We start from the raw sequence: 19620 nt of genomic DNA, 5'->3' as shown, positions 1-19620 counted from the left end.
GAGAGAGAGAGAGAGAGACAGAGAGAGAGACAGAGAGAGAGAGAGAGAGAGAGTTAGTTCTCAAGGGCCAAATTCCTAGAACACAGAGACTATTTACATTTCCAGCACTGCTAAAGCATATTTTCAAACAAGAAGATCTTCAAAGAAAACAGTACTGTTGGACCAGCAAGATGGCTTAGTACAGTGGTTCTCAACCTGCAGATCTCAACCACTTTGGTGGTCACATCTCAGATATTCTGCTTATCAGATATTTAGATTAAGATTCATAACAGTAGCAAAATTGAGTCACAATGAAAATAATTTTATGGTTGGGGTCACTACAACATTAGGAACTATGTTAAAGGATCCCAGCATTAGGAAGGTTGAGAACCAGTGACTTAGTGGGTGACAGGGCTTGACACAGAGGCTGACAACCAGCATCTGATCTTTAGGACCTACATGATAGGAGGAGGAGGCAATTCCTGCAAGTAGTCCTCTGGCCTCCACACATGTGCATTGGCATTTGTGTGCCAGGACACAAACCTTCATGATCACAATCAGGAGCACACAGACACACACATTAACAAAACTCAAGGTTTAAAAGGTTGTACTGTAGCAAATTTGCTAGTAGAATAATCCTTTCTTGATGGATCTTAATGGATCCAAAAGACTACAAAGAGCTCATGTTTGTTTTTATGTAGCTGATTCCTAATGGATATTTTGCTTTAAAGCTCTATCAAAATTAATGAGGAATTAGTGTATGAAAGTTGTGCAAATAGTTGAGAGAGTAAGCCTAACACTTTCATTAGGGTAGTGTAATGAAATTACCATTAATTTTCTTATTAAAGACAGAGGGAAATGGAATCTATACAGAAAACCAGGCCCACGATGAGCAGGCCTCATGCCCAAGATTTATTACTGTCTTAGGGTTTTCTATTCCTGCATAATCATCATGACAAAGAAGCAAGTTGGAGAGGAAAGGGTTTATTCAGCTTACCAAAGGAGGTCAGGACTGGAACTCAAGCAAGGTCAGGAAGCAGGAGTTGATGCAAAGGCTGATGGAGGGATGTTTCTTACTAGCTTGTTTCCCCTGCCTTGATCAGCTTGCTTTCTTATAGAACCCAGGACTACCAGTCCAGGGATGACACCACCCACAATGGGCCCTCCCCCCATTGATCACTAATTGAGAAAATGCCTTACACCTGGATATCATGGAGGCATTTCCTCAACTGAAGCTCCTTTCTCTGTGATAACTCCAGCTTGTGTCAAGTTGATACAAAACCAGCCAGTACAATTGACCACCATGTTTCTCTACTATTTGTCAAGTACATAATGTCCTATTTTGACCTCTGGGAGCTTTGTTACTCCCCCTTTCCATGTTGACTTAAAACAGCTCCAAAGAAAGCATTTCAGGTTAACTATAAAAATATGATTCCCTGGACTGGAGAGATGACCATGTGGTTAAAAGTACTGACTGCTCTTCTAGAGGATGCAGGTTCAATTCCCAGCACCCACATGGCAGCTCGCAACTGTCTTGTAACTCCAAGATCTGATGCACTCACAGAGACACACATACAGGCAAAGCACCAGTGCACATAAAATAAATTATATTTTTAAGAAATCGCTTTCTAGCTTCCATAGTTTGAGTTCTGAGTATGCTGAGGAGGAACCAATCAGTTTATGTCACCTAAGCCTTCTAGCCACCTGCAAACCTTGCAAGAAGAAAAACAGCTTGCAGCTGGAAACACATTCATGCCACCTGCAAGGAACACCACATTTCCAGTGTTGAAAGGAACCTAAAACTAGGCAGGCTTGCCTCAACCAACCTGCGCTTTTAGAGTGTTTCCTGAAGGCCCTCTCTTTCTGCAGAATGTAGTGAGGAGAGTTGGAGGAGGATGGAATGCCTCAGGAGCCTTACTGCTGACATGTGGAGGTCATGATGCTGGACATAATCCAAGATGAGGGGTGGTGTTGTTGCTTCACTTGTGCGTGCTGAAACAAAACACAAAGAGTATATTTAGAGTAATAGTTAGGCTACAAGAAACTGAAACTGTTAAAAACATAAAAGATTAGACAGCTCATTTAGGATTTCTTAAAAGCTGCTAAATGGAGATGTTTAAATGAGATTACCAAACACAAAACCTAAATGAATTAAACAGAAAAAGCCAACAGCCAAGCAAGCCCCGCATTACATTTCCATCCTTCCAGATTGGCTTTCCAAAGGAACCAGCTCAATCTCTTTGAAAAATACCATCCAGTTCAGTTAAACCAAAGCAAGCTGGAGGCAAAAGAAGCATCTGTCTCTCTTTACACTTACACACATGCACAGAGAGGGGAGAGGAGAAAAGAGAGGAGAGGGAGGGTACACGCTTTACTGTTAAACACACAAGTGAGAGGAGGAGCTACAAGCTCGCAAAGCCTTAAAAGGGGGAAGAACAGAAAATGGGTAGGGGTTGAGAATAAAAACAGCAGAATGAACAGGATAGCATCATAGTGCAATACAAGAACAGCCAGCAGCCAGTGTCAGAAAATGCCATGGACTACTTCCTACAAGATAGGTAGGTAGGTAGATAGATAGATAGATAGATAGATGCATGCATGCATGCATGCATACATACATAATACATACATACATAGATATGTAGATACATAGATAGGTAAAAAGAAAAAAGCTGCAAAGAAAATTTTGTGGCTGCTTCTCCTACAGCTTTCTTACACAAGGTTAACTGGATCTTAGTAAACCAATATACAAAACAAAATGGAGAAGGCTTTCATTTCTGAAAGGGTCGCAAATAATTATGCTGATTATAAAATCACAGGACACTAGGGAAAGACAGAGCCCACCACAGATAGATTACAAAGTTGAGCATACGAAGGTTATTTCAGTGTGTGTCTAAAGAAACACACATGACAAACTACTGAGAAAGTCAGTTGATATCTGTGCCATAGAGGGTTTTAACTTGCAGAAAAAGATAAAAATACTATTTTTATATACTACATATATTTTTGTTTTGAAGTACTGAGAAATTAGCTCGTTTAGAACTCGGAAGTATTGTCTTGAATGGCCACGCTAACATATAATAACAAAGTTCTATGAGGCAGAATTTTGAACCTGAAGAATTATGAATCAGGATAAATTTATGCATTAGAACTTTTCTCCATGAATATATAGGACACAAAGTTCCTGGGTCTCTGTCACCTACTACTAACTACTACATAACTTGACTTAAGTAACTGGAGTAAGCCGGCCGGTGGTGGCACACGCCTTTAATCCCAGCACGTGGGAGGCAGAGGCAGGCGGATTTCTGAGTTCGAGGCCAGCCTGGTCTACAGAGTGAGTTCCAGGACAGCCAGGGCTACACAGAGAAACCCTGTCTCAAAAAAACAAGACAAAACAAAACAAACAAACAAACAAACAAAAGTAACTGGAGTAAAGGAATTCAGATTGTAATACTGGAAAGGTTCTTTAAGGTTAGTCTGAACAGATCATAAAGAATAGCCAAGAGCATCATGTCAAAACCAGTTGGGAGATAGAGATTTGGAACATCCAGAGAATAATTCAGGAGAGAAGCAAGCCCAGTCTAATGTTCAAAGGATCTTCACAAAGAACTGCATTGTTTGAAAGCTGTTCACAGAGTTAGGTATGAGCTCCTTCCTAGGACAGATTTCCTAAGATTTAGGCTACCTAAAGATAATAATATGTCTCACTGTGGGCTAGTGAGTCACCTGATACTAAATATACTTACTCTGCTCTCCAGCTTACTTGGTGGGATTTGCAGAGCAGCACTTAAAAACCATTGGCATCAGATGGACATGCCAATTCTGATTTTGTAGGTCTGAAGAGATCTCATCCCCCTCCCTTTCAGCAGGCTTCCAGGTGATTCCAAAGTCATTAGTCCATGGCCCCATACTTTTTGTGGTAAAGATGGAGTGTGGTTAAGAACACTGACTACTCTTCTAGAGGTTCTGAGTTCAACTCCCAGCAACCACATGGTGGCTCACAACCATCTGTAATGGGCATGCGATGCCCACTTCGGGTGCGTCTGAAGACAGCGACAGTGTAATACATGAAATAAAAATAAATAAATCTTAAAAAAGAAAAACAATGTTTCCCAAATACAGTCCTCTGTGTGTGTGTGTGTGTGTGTGTATGTTCCCTAACTTGGGGGCAGATGATAATTAGTAACAAGTTAAGAGGTTTGATGAAGACACATCCAAGTCCTCCCCCCAAAAAAGTGTGACATCATGTTCTTTTGTGGACCTTACAGTCATATCTTGAGTAATAAATTATGCACAACAATTTCAAAGATGAAGTTCGCTTCTATTTTTAAAAAACAGTGCTTTCATCCTGAGCTTAGAAAGTAACCACGGCCAATAATTTATTAGTTGGTGGTAACACAGAAAGTGAAAAAGAAGGCTCTAAAGTTCACAATGATTTCTATAAAGTTGGGTAACTGTCAAAGGAAATGCAGTCTCTCGAGGCCACAAATTGTAGCCCTTGTGTAGGCGTTCTGTTCTTTCTCTACCCTGGCATTGCACAGATGCCCCTCTTGGATCATCGATTGGTCATACTTTATTCTGCTCCCCCACTCATCCCCCATAAGTCGGGCTTTCAATCATTGCCTAGCCTTCAATGAAACCTTCCCTGGAGAAATCTACAAGTCTGTGTGCAGCTCTTTCTCAAGCTGTAAGCATCCTTTCGTCGTTTCTCTTCTGGAGAAAATAATACTACAATCAACAAGAGCCAAGACAGACCTGCTAGTCCAAGTCTGTAGCCCCAGCTACTCTAGAGGCTGGGAAAGAACAAGGGGATGGATGGCCAGCCAGCCTGGGCAATTAAGTCATATCATATTTGAATACAAACAAATAGCAGTGGGGCTGGAGAGAGAGCTCAGTGGGGAAGTGCTTGACTGACTGGCATGTGTGAAGCCCAAGTTGTTTCCTAGTACTCGGCAAAGAAAGGACAGGAACAAAAAATAGAACACCTCTCCTGTTGCCTTCCTGAGTTACAAGCAACAGCATCTGATTCATAGACGTCCCCCTTTCAAATCTAACTGTTTGGCCAGGTTTCTTGCTTCTTTTTTTTTTTTTTCTATTTTTCTTTCTGAATGAGCCTAGATCATTCTGCCTCCTCTACCTTTCCTCTATTATCCCCCTCTTTTAGCCTCTTCAGCTACTTTTAAAAGAAATAAATGAATCAGGCTGAGAGAAAACAAAAATCAAACCTGAAGATTCCAGTGTTAGGAATTGTCCTGCTTCTCAGGGCAAATACATGTGACAACATGTGTATTGCTGCCCTGTAGATGATCTCCTAACAAATGGTAACTTAATGAGTCTTACTCTGAAGTAAATGTATATATATATGTTCAGGGGTGGGTCTTAACTTGGAATACATATGTGCATATTTATGTATGTGTATATATATATATGTGTATAAACATATATATATATATACATAGAAATGAATCATTAGTTATATATTTGTATCAAACCATATAGCTTAGATTTACTTCTTCTTAGTATATTAACAATCCTTACAGCAAAGACTGTTGACTAAAATTCAGTATTTGGTAAAATTAACTCTGAGCACTGTTCCATCTCTAAAGTGATATTTGATAAACAAATTCCCAATGTCTACTCAATCCCAGACATTGCTCTAGCCACGAGGGATATAGTGTCTCAGAGACATCCATCAGCAAACCATCCGTGAACACTTATCAAATTATGGCTGGAAACCATGGGAACTGATCCAGGTAGGGAAAGGACAGAAACAGTTTCACCCGAAATAGCGAAGGAAGGAAAAACATTTGAAACAGGGGAACAGTACCTGGAACCATCCACCAGCAGCCTGAGAGCAGTCATCAGAACACACAGGATGGAAGGAGAGAACTGAGTACCACTAGCTGTCTCTGACCTTCACACATGTGCAAGGTATGGTCATGTGCATGCAAAAACACAAACTCACAATGTAAGTGAAAAAAACCTTTAGATAATAAATTTCTAGTTTATATGAACCTTTGATAATGTTAACAACAAAGCATCCTAACCAGGCCGTGATGGTACACTCCTAGAGTCCCAGTACTAGGGAGGCAGTGGCAGGCAGATCTCTGAGTTCAAGGGCAGTCTGGTCTATAGACCAAGTTATAGGACAGCCAGGGCTACACGAAGAAACCCTGTCTTGAAAAACAAAGCAAAACAAAACAAAACAAAAAATAAGCATCCGAACGCAGAAGTATAGATTTTTTTTTCTTTTTACAACAACCATGCTGACTAAACAAACCAATTATGTGGAGAAGCAGATAAACAAAGGTTTTCTGGAATTCTTTGAAGTTCTGCCCAACACATATGTTTTGTGCCCAAGGTACAAACATAAAAACTGCCATTTTTTTTTCTTAAAGAAAACAAAAGATTGTGACTGAGTGCAGAGATGATGTTTAACAACAATTAAACAACTCAGTGAAATGCCTGAGACCTATTAACTTCGAACAGGAATATTTACATTTGCTGCATTTCTAGCTCAAGGACTTTAGAACAAGGTATACTGACTGCCAGGCGTAAACTGAAGTCAGAGCTACAAATATATGAAGACTCACCTATGCGATTCCCATACCTTCAACATTATTTGTATAAACAAGGACTGGAAAAAAAACCCACCCTCAGACATTAGATATTTCAAAATATGTCTAGCTATTCACTAATGTCCACATTCTTCAAAAGAAGGACATTTGTCTTGGGGGGGGGGGGAGTGGAGTTGAAATGACTCACAATGAAACACACATTCCCAACAGGGAGAATTTTTTAAAAAATATCTACGTTCACTTTGCAAGAAGTCACACCAGCACACGGGAGTCTCCATGGAGTCCAAGTATTTAGTGCTGTGTTCGATAACAGCGACTAAAATGCCGTAGCACATTCCATAGGCAAGGCAAGGAGATAGCGCCTCTTTCTCAGTTTCTGGCTGAAGTCCAAAAAAATCTTCCTGGGCTGAGAATCAAAAAAGCCCTCCTAGCTTAACTGAAATCCCATTAGTACTTTAGTGGGAAAAACTAACCGGATGAAGGGGGCATCGGCATGTGTCTCCCCTCCCGAGTATCTGTATACTCACCCTACCATCTTAGATTTGCTAGACCCATCTGTTACGCCACAGAATCTCAGGATACAAGGACTGAGCTCAAATTCCAATCACCTGACAGGCAAATCCCGAGTCACACATTTAAATAGTTAACCAGAACATAAACAGAACCCTTTGTTCTGCTCTTGATCAATTAACTGCTTGCTCAAGGTACACTGCTTTATAATTTATGTATATACTTATATACGTATTGTCTATAAGATATGAGTAGCCTAAAACTCCCTCCTTTTTCTCCAGGTATAAATCCCAAGGACAAGAAATTGAAAGACGCAGGGCAGCACACGCCTTTAATCCCAGCACTTGGGAGGCAGAGGCAGGCGGATTTCTGAGTTCGAGAGTTCGAGGCTAGCCTGGTCTACAGAGTGAGTTCCAGGACAGCCAGGGCTACACAGTGAAACCCTGTCTCGAAAAAACAAACCAAAAAAAAAAAAAAAAGAAAAAAGAAACTGAGAAGTCACACACACACACACAATCAGAAAACAAAATTAACATTATTTAAACTCTTGAAAGTTTTACATTTATGCTTTTCAGTGCCCTGAAGATGTTTCCATAGTTACTAACAACACAGAAGGGAAAGGAAAAGAAAGGGAGGGTACATATCTACTAGGCAGCCACTCTACTGAGGACTTCATCCGAGACTGAAAGGTAGTCTGTGCTTAGAGTGTGTAACAGAGTTACTTATAAACTTATGTGGCTTATAAACTAGGACTGGAAGCCAGGACACTAGCACAAATCACAGGAATTGGGCCGTGTCTGTGGACTCACCCTGGAGATTTTAAAACAGTACCTTCTTTGTGATCACACTAGCAACTTTGCCCCAAATAAAAAACTAAGTCAAATAGTAAGACAGTTTGAAGTCAATCTTTGCTGAAAACAAAACAAAACAAAAACCAACAACGAAAATATTCTATAGGCTCTGTACAATTCCTTACTATTGAAAATCTCATTGTCTGCTGTTTTTAAGCAGAAGGCTATAGCTTCTCAAATGAAAACGGTTCTTTAATATGCCAAAGTGTGGCAGAATGAAGCCTCAATTCACAGGACATCACACTACTCGGAAAGCAGGGCCTTCATTTTTAAAATACAGCATGCTGGGTTTTCATTTTTTTTTCCTTTAGAGATTATTCTGGAGTGGAGAAATGAGCAAACCGCACCGACAATATGGCTTCATCCTGGAACTGTGGAAAAAAACCCAGAGAGAAGATAAAGACTTCAGAGAGAGCCAGATAAATGGTAGAAGGGCTAGGATTCAAGGTTTATCCTGGATCTTAATCAGGAAAGCAAGCAGGCCCTTGAAAAGCTGAGTAGGGAGAAGGCAAAGCCACATGAAGGTACTGAACCCTGGCACCCTATGGGGCACTTTCGGAAAGAGGGACAAGGGGCTAGAGAGGAAGCCTGAAAGTCGGCTCAAAGGGGAATTTAGGCAGAGTCTGCCTGTGACTGCTCTGTGAGGCAGTCCTGAGGCCCAGAACCAGAAAATGCTCTCCAAACAGAGGCAAAACTTCGGGACCCTGCAGACCCCCTGTACCAGTGTCCAGGCCTGCAGGAACGAAAGCACTGGAGCGGGACAGGCCTTGAGTGATCAATAAGTGCTGTCTCACACAAGCCTGAGGTCTCCAAGTCTGAAAGGAAGGTGTTGGCAGGTCCATGTTCCCTCTGGGATTGCCAGAAGATCCTTCTCTCACACTCTGTGAGATTTGCTGGCAAGTTTAAGCGTTCTGTGGCTTATAAACTAATTGCATCCTTCACGTCTCTACCTTCACCTGGTGTTTTCCCCAGGCCTCAAACCTTACATCAATTAATTGTTTAAAGGGCCCATCCTATTCCAGTATGACCTCATCAGATGCAATTCTACTTCCAAAGAAGAACATAGCCCTAGGGGACTGGAGAGATGGAGAGATGGCTCTGTGATTAAGAAGAGCACTAGCTGCTCTTCCAGAGAACCCAGGTTCAATTTCCAGCTGTCTGTAACTCTAGTTCTGGAAGATCTGACACCCTCACACCAATGCACACAAAAAAAATCAAACCACTTAAAAAGGAAAAAAGACCTAGTCACACCGACACACGCATGGACCTGGAATCACACGGCTGGGAACCAACACCTCCACACAGGTGGTGTAGGTATCTCCCTAAGTGATCAATCCACCTGAGAAGAACAGCTCCCAGGAGGCAGGTGTGAAACCGGAAATGCAATGCAATCTGCTCGTATGAATGTAAATGCCCAGGAGTCAGTCTATTTGAACATACCAACTGGCAAGTTTTATAAGCAAACCCAAGAGCGATAAGTCTGTTTGATAAGCACATACCCATACCCATAGCGTACACTCTGCCCTGCACAGTGCTGGCAATGTGCTGACATATCTGCTTTATTTCTCTTTTCCTATCCTCCTCGCAGATCTCCCCCTCACATTCCATCTCCAAGCTAATTACAGCTCCAGTGTTTTTCCTCTCACATCTATTTCTTTCCTAGGAATTTTAAGCTCTTAGGATTAGAACGTTGGGTCCTACTGCCTATAATTTCCAAGGAGGTGAACCTGAAAATGAAAAGCAACTAGGCGACCGTAGCATTAGTAAGTAAACAGGAGATGTAGAGAGTAGAAGTTTTCTAGAATTAAATGCAACTCAGACATTTAGCATCAGGTGACACATAAACTGTGAATGACCAACGGTTTGTCAATTCAAGGGAGAGGAAGCAAGCCAAAACTTAACTGCAGTGCTAACAAATACATATCAAATATAGGTCAAAATTTCCATATAAATTATAAAAAGTATAATTATGCAAAAGGAAGCTGTGGATCGATACATACAGCTTCATAAAGTATCTTGTTTTATATCATAGAAGTAGCACAAGTTTCAAAGCATGTATTTCCAGGAAAGCTACTGATTGTTTCCATTGTCTGCCTCTACTCTCACACTGCATTGAGATTCTCAGACTTCAGAGATTACAAATAAGAAATAACATGTCTATCTTTGAAGCTCCCAATGTGAGACGATAGTAACATCTCAATCACTTTCTTATAAGAATGGGAGTTAAAAGAGAACTATTAAGACGCTATATATAAATCTCAAGTCCACCTTTAAAACATGTTGAATTTGCCCGTTATGAACTGCCTATATAAAGCTGCCTCCCTAACTACACGGCCCTCGGGCAAAATATAAATAAATATATAGATCAGGGGCCTTAATTCTAATCAAGCTGGCTCCCACAGTCTCAACCATTCCATCTCCAGAGGGGCTTGACTTTGAATGTTATACTCTAGTAACACTAAATGTTGAGCAGTTCTCAGTCCTACTGGACACTGCATCATGGCCAAAGGGACCTTTGACAATGTTTCTGAAATGCTGTCCCCACTCTCCTACCTCCCAGCGAGCTTCTTTCTAGAATTCTGTTCTTCAGAGCCAAAATTGGTTCAGATGTAGAAGAGCCCAAGAAAGTAGGTACACGTAAACTCGTGTCAAAACAGGGATGACTTTAACTATTTATGTGTTTATCTGTGTGCATGGGTGTACATTTAAAACATTAAAGAAAATGAAATTATCCAAGACATAAGGGAATTGGCAGCCCAGTGGAAGTTTCATAGAAGAGGCATCAACCTAGAGTCACCTAGCTAGGAACTAGCTATCAAGTCCATATCTGTTGTTATCCACTGACGAATAACTGAAGAAGCATGATATTTCTGTTATTATAGTCCAAAGGGAAGTCAGCTTCTATGAAGAAGCAAACAAGGTGGGTGAGGAGCAGCATTTGGTAAGTTCAGCCTGAAAGGCTTTCAGGACGAAGATAAGTTTTAACTATTTGAAATAGTAGCTGCAACAATAGGCACAAGAATAAAATTATATAGCTGGGCAGTGGTAATGCAAGCCTTAACCCCAGCTCTCAGTAGGTAGAAGCAGCCAGATCTGAGTTTGAGGCCAACCTGGTCTACAGGACAACGATTACATAAAGAGTCACTGTCTCAAAACAAACAAAAGCATGAGTTGTAATACTATTAACAGTAGATAACACTCATAAAGACATTTGAATTCTTGGCAAAAATTATGCTAAACTGTTCCTGTATTTTTCTTTTCAGCCATCATAACAACTATGCCATGGCCATCACTTCCACTCACCAGGTAAGTAGGGCTCTAAAGCGTTAAACAGCTTATTCAGTCAGGAAGTAATAAGCCATGAGGTTGGGACCTGAGAAAACCTTCTGATCTGCATTGGATGGGAGAACATGAAGTCAAAGAAAAGGCCTCCAGTGTTACCACACAGCCCCAGCTGAAGCCCAGGCAATGCTGTGACTCTAGAGTCAAACCCAAACACTTAGCAGGGCGGTGGTGGCGCATGCCTTTAATCCCAGCACTTGGGAGGCAGAGGCAGGCGGATTCTGAGTTTGAGGCCAGTCTGGTATACAGAGTGAGTTTCAGGACAGCCAGGACTATACAGAGAAACCCTATCTCGAAAAACCAAAAACAAAACAACAACAACACCAACAACAAAAAAAAAAACCTTCCATAAAGAAATTATGCTAAAGACTGAGTGTTTTCTGCACTGGAAACTGGTGTTCATAGGTAGCTTACTTGGGCAGATAAGGTTTATAAGAATGTGTTTCTTTTACCATGAGTGTCAAAGAGCCCTGCCCAACAATTTGTCAGAATGGGCTTTTGTAGTAAATAGGCAAAGTCTGTCCTCCAAAACATACAAAGTCTAAAAACATCTATACTATAAACACTATGTTCAGACAACACAACAATCTGTAATATTCTATTTTTTTTAAAGTTGTAACTTATTTGTAGGACAGATGCAATAAAGTAAAACTAAGTCATTAGATGTTTACCAGAAATATTGCCCCAAATAGCAAGTCACTTGAAAGCAGGGTCCTTTGTAAGATCCATTTACAACTGAAAAGTTTTAAAAGCATATCACACTCGGTTAAAATTATAAACTAATTCCTCTTGAAAAGCAGCTACACACCTACCCGTACCATTTGAATGCCAAGATTTTATTTTTAAAATTATTTTATTTTATTTTTGACACAGGGTTTCTCTGTGTAACCCTGGCTGTCCTGAAACTCTCTCTGTAGACCCGACGGGCCTCAAATGCAGAGATTCACCTGCCCACCCATGTCTTTGGAATGCTGGGATTAAAGGAGTGTACCACTACTGTGCTGCATAATTTCATTTTCTAGTGTGTATATTTGTATGTTGAACCCCATGCCTCATGCATGCTAGAAAAGAACTCTTCCACTCAGTCACATTCCTAATATTTTTCAATTTTTAAATAGTCAGTCATCTATAAACAGGTCAATTGATCTATGATTTCCCTTATTCCCCAGCTTTATCCTGAGCCCCGCCCAAGCTCCCCCTAACCCTACCAATCTCTTTCTCCAGTCCGACCTTCTTCCATCTATCTAGCAATGCACCCAGCCCTGTCAGCTTTGCTAAGGAGAGCTTTTTACACCCTGGGGCACTAAATATACCTCACAACAGGTAGCACCAAATAGGTATCTAGGAAACACCAGGACAAACAGCTGAAACGTGATAAGCAATGAAGCTGTGGCCCAAGAAACTGCTTGGGGGAAAGATAATGCATGAAACTATGAATACAAAGGTGATAAACTTTTTTTTTTTTTTTTTTTGGCTTCGTGCATGCTATGTGACCCAGATTTTGAAACATGGGTTCACTAAGGTGCCCATATTGGCCTTCAACCTCCAATTTTCCTGTCTCACCCTCCAGAGCAACCAGGATGATAGACGTGAGTCACCAGGCCTGCTAAGATGTCTTATTCCTAAAGAGTCAATTACTTTTATTATTCATGTTGAGGGCACACTTAAATACCTCATTAATGCCACCACAAACCTAAGTAACCCAGCACAAATCACCATCAATCGGGAAGTATGAAGCTGTACTGACAGGTTGCTGTACATGAAAACAAATATTGGAATACTCACTTGCTGGCATCTACACATCTCTCCCATCATAAGTACATTGGAACTTTCCAGAAAAGAAGACTTATGTTATTTTCCTCGACTCTTATAGGTTTTTTGGTTCTGTTCCTGTTTAATGATTGTTTTGGTTTTTGAGATGACTCTTTTATGTATGTGCCCCAAACAGTCCTCAAATTCCTGCCTCATCCTCAGAAATTCAAAGATTAGAAGTAGGCACAACCACCATGCCCAGCTTAGTTTCAACTAGCATGGAAAAAAATGTATGGGGATGAACCTGCTTTCTCTAGCGGAACAAAGGAGCTTTTCTAACAACACACTGATAATCACAATACCTCTCGGGTTGAATGCTGAATGTGACAGTCTTATAACTGAGCTAATATAGTAACATTAACCTCTGATGTAAGCATTAGGTGGGTGATACCTAATTTTGGTCATCTACTTGACATATCCAGGAAAAGAAAATCTAAATTGAAAAATTGCCACCATCAGTTTAGTGTGGCTTATGGGCCTATCTGCAGGGGCACCAATTACTGATTGATGCAGGAAGGCCCTTCCCACTGTGGGAAGTGTCATCCCTGGGAGGGAGGGCCTAGGCTGTAAGGGACAGGTACCTGAGCAAGCCAAGGGAGGCCGATAAGCATGATTCCGTCAAAGGTTTTGTTTCAAGGTCCTTTTCAAATTTTCCTCAGCACTGGACTGTCACCTATAAACCAAGTGAACTCTGTCCTTCCCTTGTTCCTTTTAGTCACAGTGTTTATCCTGGCAACATAAAGGAACCTAGAACATTTGTGTTGTCTGTCAATTGTTTGCTACTTCTACATGTTGACCATAGTGCTGTCCTCTCAAACATAAGGGAATTCTAAATGTTATACCATTAAATAAACTGAAAGAACAGGAATACAGCCTTGAGGATATCATGCCTACATGTAATTGAGAGGCTGAAGCAGAAAGGCCAAAAGTCCTGAGCTGACCCACATTTCAAAAAGGAAAAAAAATTGAAAACAGGACGTCTGAGCATTACTAATAAACCAGTACTTCTATTAAATCAGAAATAATAAATCCCAGGTCTGTGCAGTACTCTCACATTTCCAAGACCATGTCTAGAGAAGAGTGAAGAAGGAATTGCCTCAGATATTATGTCCCCGCAACAGAGAGACAAGACTTTTATACAACGAACCCAGATGACCAAAGACAAAGAGAGGTTAGGACACAAACTCAGGTTGGCCCAGCCTTTGCGTTATTTAGAGCAGTACCTCTCTCAGCAGTGGCTGCCTTGCTATTGTTTTCAGCTCTGACATAATTTGAACAGGTAATTAACTTCTGGTTTCTAGTTTCACATGTTACCAGCCAACCCAAAGACTTCACAGAGACATGAGATACTCAATCCAGAGAACAATTGAGAAGCCAGCATAATAGAGTTTTATGCATGCACGTGAAATTAAGCAAGTATGTGATGTTTGTTTGTTTTTTTTCTCCCAGAGGCTGTGAGGTTCTCTGCGCCCTGCCCCTGTGTATAAATATGACTGTGCACCAGGCTGAGATGAAGGAAAAGCTCAGTGATTGCCATTGAGTAAGCCAGCAGAGGCTGCAGTTCTGTGCAGTGTTGGGGCATGATCGAGTGTTCCCATCAAGTACATCCAGGTACTTTCCATCAGTCCTCTGTGCCAGGGTTTGATGACATCACAAAAATCTGTCCCCCTTCTGTATCTTGGACTCCCATCTCCCACTCCACGCTTTGCACTCTTCTAGGGCTGCACAATATCCAGACTCTCTTCCTAGACTGACCTTTCTTTTCCCAAACACTATAAATCCATGCATGGCCCTGAACCTTCGGAGTTGCTGTTTCCTCTTCCTGGAATCCCCTTCCTTCTGCTCTCTACTGGCTCTTCCCTCAATCACATCTCACCCACTGTACCACTTCAGAGAGGTTGACTGCTTTCCTCAGCCCCCCTCCATCTCAGAAGCACCACAATGCATCATCCCCACAATGTCACACCCAGCCCACCTGAAATATGTTTTTCACTTACATGTACTTTTCCTATTAATTCTGATTCTCACATGGCTCTATTAGAACATGAGGTTTTTCTGTTTTGTCTAACTCTACACTATACACCCCTCCATCCTTCAAGGATGTCTGTTGCTATGCAGACACACTAAGTTATATTTATTATTCATGAAGAGTACCCTACCTTATGGCTGTGCAACAAGTTACCCAGGATTCACTGGAAACTACTTTTCTCTGTAACCTTGCATCCTAGGGCAGCTCCCTTCCCCTCCATACCAACTCTAGCCCTATTTCCACAACCTGGAAGTCAGGAGTGACCCTCTAGCTTTGGGGGGAATATCTAGCATTCTTGTATCTCAACTGGAGGCCCTGTTTTTCACCATGTTAAGAGAAAAAAAATCCTCCCATTATCATGACATAAAAAGCATACAAAGATGATGAAAGTCTTCAAAGTGTTTACATGCTACTGAAATGATGTCATCTACATACTTTATATGAGAAGGAGAGAGAATGGGAGGGAACGGGACCTTTTCACTCTGGCTTTCAATATTTGTGATGAGAAAAACTTCCTAACAGCTGCTTGCTTCCTTCCTGTTTTTTTTCTCAACTTCCCACAAAAGGAAATCCCCTGGCATGTGATCAGAAAGTGTGGCAAAGAGAGACAGTTCAGCAATGCTTACTTTGGGTGACCAAGAAAAGAACTTCAGATGTGGGAGAAAACAGATCTTACTGCTTCTCATTCTCTCTCTCTCTCTCTCCCTCATGATTTCTCTCCCAGAATCTCTTCCTTAACCTGAGGAGACAGCAATCAAGTTCTTGATCAAGTCTCAGGTGACTACAGTTAGAGATGTCACTATCAGGAGAGAGTTCCTGCCACCCCAAAAAGTGGGACAATCCTGCTTCTGACACTCTGGTACAGAACCATAAAGACTAACATATATAATGCCCAGTGTATAGTTTTGTCCAACACACCAAGCTCACTCCATGTTATAAAATACAACTTTTGAGATCAGTCCTCTCCCTCCAGCATTTGGGTCTCAGAAATCAAACTCAAGCTTGATAGCAAACCTTTACCCACTAAGCCATCATCTCTCTGCCTCTGATACATTTTTTGAATCATAAAACTCAACTCAGAACTGTGATGTAGTGTGCCATTATCCACAGCAATAGACATACACAAGAGAAAAGTTTATTTTATTGTGAAGCATGAGAATGTAACCCTGAAAGACTACTGACAGGCCTTTGAAGGAAGTAGGAGCTTCAGAAAAACTGTATCTTAGGAAGTTATGAAGTTTAGAACATAACCCACTGGAGACAGCCAACTTGATAGAACATGCAGGTATTCATAAAAACTCTGCAGAAGACAGAAACAAGAGAAAGTATGAAGATATCAGATGGAAAGGGCACCAAAGCATGCAGACCAGAATGCCTCTCTGGAATGAACAGTAATCAGGAAAAACTATCAGTTCAAGCTGTAAGTGCTGTGTTTGTGTGTGTGTGTGTGTGTGTGTGTGTGTGTATGTGTGTGTAAAGATGTAAACAAAGAATGGAAGAATTTGTGAAGAATGCATATCATGTCATTGGTAAGTCTTCCACAAAGATGTAAAATGGAGAGAGACAGACTTTCACAGGATTCATTACAACTCAACTTAGGGAACTCTTCGTTACTTTATGCTTTAAGATCGGACTAAAAATCTTATCTCAGCATTGCTGGAAATATTAAATGACATGTAAGACCACACCATAGATCAACATGGATGCTCCATACACACTCCATTCTGCCACCCCACCCCTCCCAGTGGACATCATCTAGATGTAGGTTATAAAGAGAAGTCCCAGCTCTGTAAAGATTCATAATTTTATGAAAGCTGTCTGGAATGTGTGTGGTGGGCTGACAGTGCTCATTGTGGGAATGTAGGAAGCAGGGCATTATTGATCCGTGCTTCACAATGTGGAGCGCAGAAATATCTCTAACAGAAGGAAAGGGCTATGGAATCCAGTTCTCTGCCACTGAGTTCTGGAATGAGAAACTCGAGAATTACCATTTCACAAAAGATGGACTGATGCATTTTGACCACATTCTTCTGACAGGGCGTCCACTCTGATTCTCACATTCTTTCTGTATTGATTTCAGACAGGAAAAAAAAATGGTGCCCGACACAAGTCTTCTGAAATGTTTTCAAAACTGCTGTCCTATTTAGTTGTACCACTAACACATCAAGTCACAAAGGGGATCTGAAAGTGACATTTAGGGACTGTGTTAGAACATTTTTTTTCAAGGAAAGGACTACTAGGCAATGAATGACCACTCTGCCCTGTCTACATTAGCCTTAGACACAGCTGAGAAAAACAGATCAGAGTCATACAGACATTTTCCACAAAAGTTCCCTTGATCCCAGATCACCATTATCTAAGGCGCCTCTGAAGCAGACAGCCTTATTCAAACTAACCATCTGAGGAGTTTTCTATTTCTGTTTTGTTTGTTTGTTTGTTTTTTTCTGCTCTTGCTTTCAAAAGCAATCTTTAGTGACACTTAAAGCCTTAATTGATCAGAGCTTCCCCAATATTTAACATCATCATGTCGAAAAAAGATAGCTCCACAGTCAGAAGCTAAGAAGCTAGACGGGAAACTTGCATTTGAAGACTGGAAAGTCAAATAGTCCGGGTAGCCTAATAGAGGCGGCCACCGCGATCCGAGGAAGTGTTGAAGAAGCCTGAAGGTCAACAGGGCAGGACACTGGAGCCATTAAGGACCTGTTATTTCCTAAACCATCCACTATTCAAGGCATTATGGTGTTTCTCTTAAAAACAAACTTGACTTCTGAAATTGGAATCTGTGTGGTTTCTAATAGGCTAACACTACTACCTCCTTCCCGCCCCCAACCCCACATAATTTTTAAACATTACCTTTAAACAAAATTCTTCACACCCCACACTGTCCTTCCCCCTGGCTTCCTCTACGCTCCTAAAAGGCACTCCGAGTTTCTTTAGTTTCTAAAAATCGCTTTTTATAGATTTTCTTTTAAGTCAAACTAACAGTACGCAAGAAAGGGGCTGAAGCCCGTGGGAGCTCCCGAGGCAACAGCCGCAAAATAGCAAGTTTCTCCTCTCTCATCTTAAAAATCTGCAATTTTCTCACCGTTGCCCTTCAGTCCAAGCTGTCTCGGTATTTTGTTAGGTTTAGTTTTATTGTGCCCAAAGAAGATTTCTTGGGAAACTCGTTAGGGTAAAAAAGAGAACCTTCCAGACTCATTCACTCCCTCCTCGCTTACAGACCCTTTCACAAACAATGGTGAGCGAGGAACCATGCTTTCCTGTGGGCCTCCCATCGCACAGATTAGGGGTGATCCAGAAGAGGAAAGTCCCTGCGCCCCTGGGCGCTACACTCCCTGGGTCCTCCTTGCAGCTCCCAGACCCTACAGGAGAGCTCCCGGTTGGTCACCCCGCACACCCGGTTGGCTGGAGGGTCTCAGGGCCCCGAGACCCCCGCACCGCTCCGGAGACTGGCAGAGGACGAAGGGTCTGCTAGCGCGAAGAGTCCCCTTCTCTACTCCTCAGCGGTTGCAGAGTCAGAGTGTCTGGGCAGCACCCCAAGCCCCCAAGCACGGTGTGGATCGCAATCTTCCCTGCACCCCTAACCGAGCAGACCCGCAGCGTGGCCAACCGCAGAGTTACCTGCTGAGGCTCGAGTGCCGCGCTGTCTGTCCCGCGGCGTTTGCCGCATCGGGTCCCCAGCAGGCGGCGAGCGGAAGCCTGAGCGAGCGAGGTGACAAGGACGCGATCCCTGCCCCCCCCAACCCCCCTCGGTGTGGCCGAGTTGCGGAGCGGGGCGCTGTGTTACCGGGAGTCTGAGACCGCCACCGTTCCCCTCACAGCCCTCCGCGCCCGGCTCCGCGTCCCCAACGGCTGCGTGCGACGCGGCGGAAAGCTCCTCCTTATTGCTGGCGCCAGATGCTCCCTGGCCACCGCCACCAAGTTCGCGCTGAAAGTGCTGTCTCGCGTCTACCCTTGGGCTCCAAGACCCCCGGGGCGGCAGCCGCGCTCCCCGATTCCTACCTTAGGGCGGGGCGGTCACCATCCGCTCCCTCTCGCTGGAAGTCCCGGACAAGAAAATCACTGCGAAGGGAGGGCCGGGAAAGGGAGGCGGGTGGCTTCAGGACAAGGTAGGAGGATTGATTTCCAGAGCCAAGAAGACACTCCCATCCTGCCCCGGTTTGTTGGGAAAGCTGCGGAAGCAAAGGCGGGAGGCTGTGAAGGATTCTCCTTCCAGGCGATTGTGGGAGGCTGAAATCAACAGAGTGTGGTCTCAGCCTGGACTGTCTGTGACATCAGACACAGCGGGTATTTTGGTCTCTAGCTGAAAGGGAGAGGTGCTCACAAAGCTACACAATTTCCTGACTCTGGTCTTCAAAGACTGAAGTGTTAGGGGAGTAGCTGTAGACATCTTATATTTCTAAAAAGATCTGTTACCTCAGGAAGAATGAAGGTGGCACTTTTTCGCTCCTCCCCGCCCCTCTTCTTTCCTTTTCTTCTTTCCTTCTTCCCTCTCTCTCTCTCTCCCTAACCTTTCTTT

At 42.5% G+C, this 19620-nt stretch overlaps 1 protein-coding gene across 6 annotated transcripts in view; it reads right to left on the bottom strand.

Moving 5' to 3' along the window:
* The window catches only part of St3gal6 (ST3 beta-galactoside alpha-2,3-sialyltransferase 6), a 56927-nt gene extending 37570 nt beyond the window's left edge, over positions 1-19357 (bottom strand). For 2 of the 6 annotated variants that reach the window (XM_028760309.1, XM_028760308.1), the window contains exons 1-2: positions 19104-19357; positions 1806-1971 (exon numbers count right to left, since the gene is read on the bottom strand). The gene's annotated coding sequence lies outside the window, so the exon portion shown is untranslated. Of the gene's footprint in view, positions 1-1805; positions 1972-15727; positions 15748-17089; positions 17283-18722; positions 18826-19103 lie in introns of those variants that run through there. The other 4 variants (XM_028760311.1, XM_028760314.1, XM_028760310.1 and 1 more) reach the window with 4 other exon arrangements.
* Between the last annotated feature and the right edge of the window lie 263 nt (positions 19358-19620).

The sequence above is a fragment of the Grammomys surdaster genome, unplaced genomic scaffold (genome assembly GCF_004785775.1).
Source record: "Grammomys surdaster isolate TR1022 unplaced genomic scaffold, NIH_TR_1.0 126398, whole genome shotgun sequence".
NCBI classification, from domain to species: Eukaryota; Metazoa; Chordata; class Mammalia; order Rodentia; family Muridae; genus Grammomys; species Grammomys surdaster.
Note: the sequence above shows the minus strand (reverse complement) of the source record. Positions and strands in the feature narration are given on the sequence as shown.